The sequence below is a fragment of the Tripterygium wilfordii genome, chromosome 5, assembly GCF_013401445.1.
Source record: "Tripterygium wilfordii isolate XIE 37 chromosome 5, ASM1340144v1, whole genome shotgun sequence".
NCBI classification, from domain to species: domain Eukaryota; kingdom Viridiplantae; phylum Streptophyta; class Magnoliopsida; order Celastrales; family Celastraceae; genus Tripterygium; species Tripterygium wilfordii.
The window spans coordinates 4,751,784-4,757,783 of NC_052236.1; the positions used below are offsets into that span (position 1 = coordinate 4,751,784).

At 40.8% G+C, this 6,000-nt stretch overlaps 1 non-coding gene across 1 annotated transcript; it reads left to right on the forward strand.

Moving 5' to 3' along the window:
- Nucleotides 1-968: 968 nt before the first annotated feature.
- On the forward strand, nucleotides 969-1,074 carry LOC119999179. Its single transcript, XR_005468354.1, has one exon. It is a non-coding gene; the product is annotated as a small nucleolar RNA R71 (small nucleolar RNA).
- The last annotated feature ends 4,926 nt before the right edge of the window (nucleotides 1,075-6,000 follow it).

The window sequence follows — 6,000 nt, forward strand, 5'->3', positions numbered from 1 at the left end:
GGATGGGGTCCGATCGATCGAAAATGCCCCCTGGACACTTTTCAGCTTCCTTTTCCCTTGTTTTGCTGCACTCCCCCTTTTCCTGCAAAATTTTCGCCTTTTCGGCATCAAGATCAGCAGCATTTTGAACTACCTTACCAGTCCGAAGAGTGATTGCCATGCATTGCTCTTTGTCCTTCCCTTTTGGATTCACCTCCGATTGGCTAGGCAAGATACCTCTTTCTCTAGATGACAAAATGTTAGCCATTTGCCCCATTTGAACTTCAAGATTCCGAATGGAAGCACCATAATTTTGCATTAAAGTTGCATGGGCTTGAAGAGTAACATCGGTTTTGCTCATGAATTGCTCCGTCTTTGTCATAAATTGGGAGGTATGCGTTGTAAGCGTATCAAGACCTCCCGCAAGCTTTGAGAACATGTCATCAATATCCCTCTTCTTCTCTTGGGGCTGCACTAGATGTTGAGGATTTTGTACATTTTGAGTATTGTTCCAAGAGAAGTTGGGGTGATTCCTAAATTCCGGATTGTAGAAGTTGGAATAAGGATCATTTCGGGGTTGATTGAAATTACCTCCACCAATGGCATTCACTTGCTCACTAGGATTAGAGGAAGAAGCAATGAGACACTCCCCCGTAGGATGGCGTCCACAACAATAATCACAAGAAATGTAGGAAGGTGTGTTTTGCATAGCATGTACCCCTTGAGCTTGATTTAGTTTCAATGCATCAATCTTCTTTGCCATAATAGCCAAGGTAGACATAACTTCATCATCTCTACAACTTCCCCGTTGCTTTGGATTCCCCCTCACCGAGGACCAAGAGTTAGTGGTCTTGGCCACTTTATCAAGTAATTCCCGAGCCTCCTCTTGATTTTTGGTCATAAAAGAACCTCCCGTAGCCGCATCAATAGTCTCCTTAGTATGCATGCACAACCCATTATAGAAAGCTTGGTACATCACCCATTCCGGAAGACCATGATTTGGGCAACTTCGAATAATTCCTTTAAAGCGCTCCCAAGCCTCATAAAATGATTCAATATCCTTTTGGGCAAAGGACATGATATCCGTCCTAATTTGCACCGCCTTGCCAGGAGGAAAGAATTTCGTCAAGAATTGCTCCGCCATCTCATCCCAAGTGGTGATAGAATTGGGAGGCAAGGACATCAACCATCCTTTAGCCTTGTCCCTCAAAGAAAATGGGAATAACCTCAACAAGATAGCATCCTTAGAATCTCCGTTAATCCCAAAAGTAGTACACACATGCAAGAAAGAGCGAAGATGGACATTGGGCTCTTCATTAGGAAGACCATAGAAAACCACCGAATTAGAGATAATGTTGATGATAGCCGGCTTGATCTCAAAATTAGTAGCATTGATAGGAGGATAGCGGATGCTTGAAGGATTTGTATCCCAAGTAGGCCTAGCACAATCCTCAAGAGAGCGAGAATCAAATTGCCTAGGAGGGTTTTCAACCGCTTCACCACCATTTCTTCCATTAGCACCTCCACCATTACCATTACCATCATTCACATTTAAAGCTCCACCAAGATCACCAACATTCCCCCTTCCTTGATTGTCTCCCATGCCTTCCATTTGATTATTAATAAGCTCCCGTCTAAGATTGTGAAAAGTCCTTTCAATCTCCAAATCAATAGCAATTAATTCCGGATTAATAGAACGTCTTCCCAAGCTCATACAAGAGAAAGAATTTCTGTAGAAAAATAAAAACCAATTAACACAATTGAAAACCTAATTTGACACAAAAAACAACTGCCTCAATCCCCGGCAACGGAGCCAAAAACTTGATATGGATTTAATTACAAGCGCACAAATCGTACAAGTAATATAAAGATGAGTAAATTATCGTTTCCACTAGGGATGTGTTGGCAAAAGAAATCAATGTCAAACAAGCTACAATTATGTAAATTGGAGAAAATGATTAGCGATTGGTTTTTGATTTTTACTAAACTAATTAAAAAGAACAAAAACAAATCAAACACAAATATGAAATAAAGGATGGAAAGCACTAGGGTACTTAACTTCACCTCGCCTATCCAATTCAATTCCCTTGATTCCTTAATCCCTAATTCATCTCTCAATAATGACAATCGATTTCTCAACCTATTCAATGTTCTATTCCTAGATACATCAAACGTATTTTCAATATAAATCCCTGTTATTCCTAACAATTGGATTAATATATCAAAAACTCATTACGAACTATGGAAATCATTTAGCAATTGCATAAGTCACAAACCTATATTCCTATGGTTCATGTACCCTATGTCATCTATGACTTGAGGCAAACCCTAGATATCTCCTTCCGGTCTCAATCTAGGCAGCAAATCAATTGAATGATGGCCAAACACTCAAAAGCATTAATCACACCCACAGACAATCAAGAGAGAAAGAGAAATCAAGAAATAAGGAAATCAAGTTTATTGAATCTTCAAGGTTTGGTTACATTAAGACCCTAGTAGGAAATCTAGCCACTCATGGAAGCAGAATACATCATTAAACAAAGGAGATCAACCATAGAAACTAGGATAGAAAAGGAGAGGGGAAACCCCCTTGTAGATCCTCTTCTTCTCCAAGCTCCAAGGTGGCCTCCAAGCTCCCCAATGGAGGTAGCACGAAATCCAGCTCCCCAGCCTCCAAAAAAAACTCCTCCAAAACCCTATCTTATGTCCTTTTATACTTCTCCAAACTCTTATGTCGTTTCCAAAACAAGTTGGGATCGTTTTGGCTTAGAAACACGTGAATTCGGGTCTTTTCCGCGAAACTGCGCAGTGCTATGAATAGTACTCCGATCGATCGGGAATAGTCCGATCGATCGGAAATACAATCTGTCTCGATGATATTTTTAGGTGTTTTGGCAGGTCCGATCGATCGGGAATATTGCCGATCGATCTGAAATCAGTACTGGGCTCCAAATCTTCATTTTGCACTCTTTTCCTCCCTTTCTTGCCTTGACACCTATAATATGCAAATAGAGCTTTCTTAGGCAATATTAACTCTTAATCAACTCAAAATGCAATGAACTTATGCGTAAATGATGCACAAATGTATGTATATATTTGACACATCACCTGTATCAATGTAGTTACTTCCATTCCAGATCATAGTACTGAACAATAATAGTGTAGCTTATTTGTCAAGAAAAATACATAAATGCAGGAAATGTTAAAATGTTTTTAAGGAATATAACTTACTCATCATTTCCAATTGCACCAATTTCATCCAATCTCTGCTTGTTTTCCTTGGAAAGGTGTTTGTAAGTCCCAGAGTTTTTTTTCAACACCTTAATTGTTCGAAGTTTCTTCGTTGATGGTATTTCATCAACATTGCACACATGGACTTTTTCCTGCTTGACATCTCTCTTTCTGACATAGGGTTCTGATACGAAAACGCCTTTGCATTGATTCACAGAAACACAATACAAGGAAACACTAGACAAACAAGGAAAATTACAGAAGAAAATACTTTCAAGGTTTTTTTTGATAGATGCCTTAGACAACTAGCAAGATACTATATACCCACTATGGGCCCAACCTTAACCACAAAACACACACCAACCAGGCCCAAAGCTTGACTTCACTTAGAACCATATGGGCTTCCTATCATTCCCGCCTCCTTGGAAGGACAATCTTGTCCCAAGATTGTGTGTGGGGAAAGAGATCAAATATTTTCTTAACTTCTTCCCAGGTGGCCTCTTCCATAGGTAGACCAGTCCACTGAACTAAGAATTCAATTTGCTCTCTTCCCCTTTTCTTAACCCTTTGTTGCTCCAAGAAACAAAAAGGCTCAAGCTGTAACTCACCTTCATCACTGAACTTAGGAAGGTTTTGCAGTTTTATCGCCTGTTGGCCCATTTCCTTCTTAAGACATGAGACATGAAACACCGGGTGCACTCTCGAATCAACAGGCAATTTGAGTTGGTAAGCTACTGTACCAATTTTTTTCAGGACTTCATAAGGACCGTAGAACTTGGGTGCCAGCTTCATATTACCTCGGCGATGCACCGTTTGTTATCGATAGGGCTGTAGCTTAAGAAACACCATATCACCTATTTCAAAGCTTCTTTCAGTACGATGTTGATCAGTCAATTGTTTCATCCGGTTTTGAGCTTCCACCATATTAGACTTCAGTTGGCGTAGCAGCTGATCTCGACTCTGCAGTTCAGTAGCCGCTGCCTCCACCTTCATAGCTCCATGCTCGTACGATAGTAAGGTCGGTGGGGGTTTGCCATACATGGCCTCATAAAGGGTCATTTTGATGCCACTATGAAAAGAGGTATTAAACCAATATTCAGCCCAAGCCAACCAACGAGTCCATTTTTTTGGGTATTGTCCAAAAAAACACCGCAAGTACGTTTCAAGGTAGTTGTTCACGACTTCGGATTGACCATTGGTTTGCAGATGATAGCCCGAACTGAGCTTCAACTTGGTACCCTGCAGCTTAAACATCTCCAACCAAAACTTGCTCACAAACACTTTGTCTCGATTGCTAACGATGGATTTAGGCACTCCATGTAATTTAATGACATTCTCAGTGAAAGAAAGTGCCACAGAAATTGCTGTAAAAGGATGTCTTAAGGCTGCAAAATGAACTCCCTTCGAAAGTCTGTCCACTACCACCATAATTACAGTATATCCCTGAGAGTTTGGCAAGGCTTCTACAAAATCCATGGTGAGATCTACCCAAATTTCCTTAGGAACTGGCAGAGGTTGCAATAGACCATGCGTACTGACTGTTTCATATTTCTGTCTCTGACAGGTATCACACTCAGCAATATACTCCTTGACAAACTTGCGAACTCCTGGCCAATAAAAAGTATGCAACACCCTTTGAATGGTTTTATTATACCCCTCATGACCCGCCAAAGGAGTATCATGTAACTCATAAAGAAGTCTCTGCCGCCATGGAAAGTGAGGGCTCAATGCCATACGACCATTATACTTTAAACATCCATCCTTCACTGCATAATTTTTTTCCAAAAAGGTTGAATTTTGTAACTTTTCATTCATGTCTATAACCCACGGGTCCTCATTCAAATCTTTCTTCATGTCTTCTAACCAGGCAGGTGTGACACTAGAAAATGCACAAGCTGATCCTTCCAACAGTACTAGGCGAGACAAGACATCCGCTACTATATTTTCAGTTCCCTTTCGATAAACAATTTCAAAGTCATACCCTAAGAGCTTTGTAATCCACTTTTGTTGCAGTGGGGTGTGAGCTCGGGACCCTAACAAATGCTTAATACTCTCATGATCAGTTTTGATAACGAATTTGTGCCCAATTAAATAAGATCATCATTTGTTCACAGCAAAAACTACGGCCATAAGCTCTTTCTCGTACGTGGACAAACCCAAATGCTTTGGAGCTAAGTGCTTGCTAGCAAAGGCAATTGGTCTACCCTCTTGTGTCAACACAGCTCCTAACCCAACTCCACTGGCATCCATTTCCAAACCAAATGGTTTACTAAAATCTGGAAGACACAAAACTGGAGTAGTACTCACTGCTCTCTTTAAATCATTGAAAGCACGGCCACCTCTTTAGACCAGTGAAAGTTTCCCTTCTTCAAAAGGGCAGAAAGTGGTGCACTAAGTTTGCCATAATTCCGCACGAACTTTCGATAATATCCCATGAGGCCCAAGAAACCACGTTAAGCCTTTATAGATGTTGGAATGGGCCACTCCAGCATACTCTGAATTTTGTTTGGATCCGCAGCCATGCCCTCAGCTGTGAGATACCATGCCCTAAATAGTCCACACTAGCCACCCCGAAGCTACACTTTGAGGCATTGACAAACAATTGATGTTCCTGCAACTTCACAAAAACCAGCTCCAGATGATGTAAATGTTGTTCCAAACTGGAACTATAAATCAATATATCATCCAGAAACACCACCACAAACCATAGAAGATATGGTTGAAAAATAGCATTCATGAGTTGTTGAAATGTACCTGGAGCGTTGGTTAAGCCAAACGGAATTACCAGGA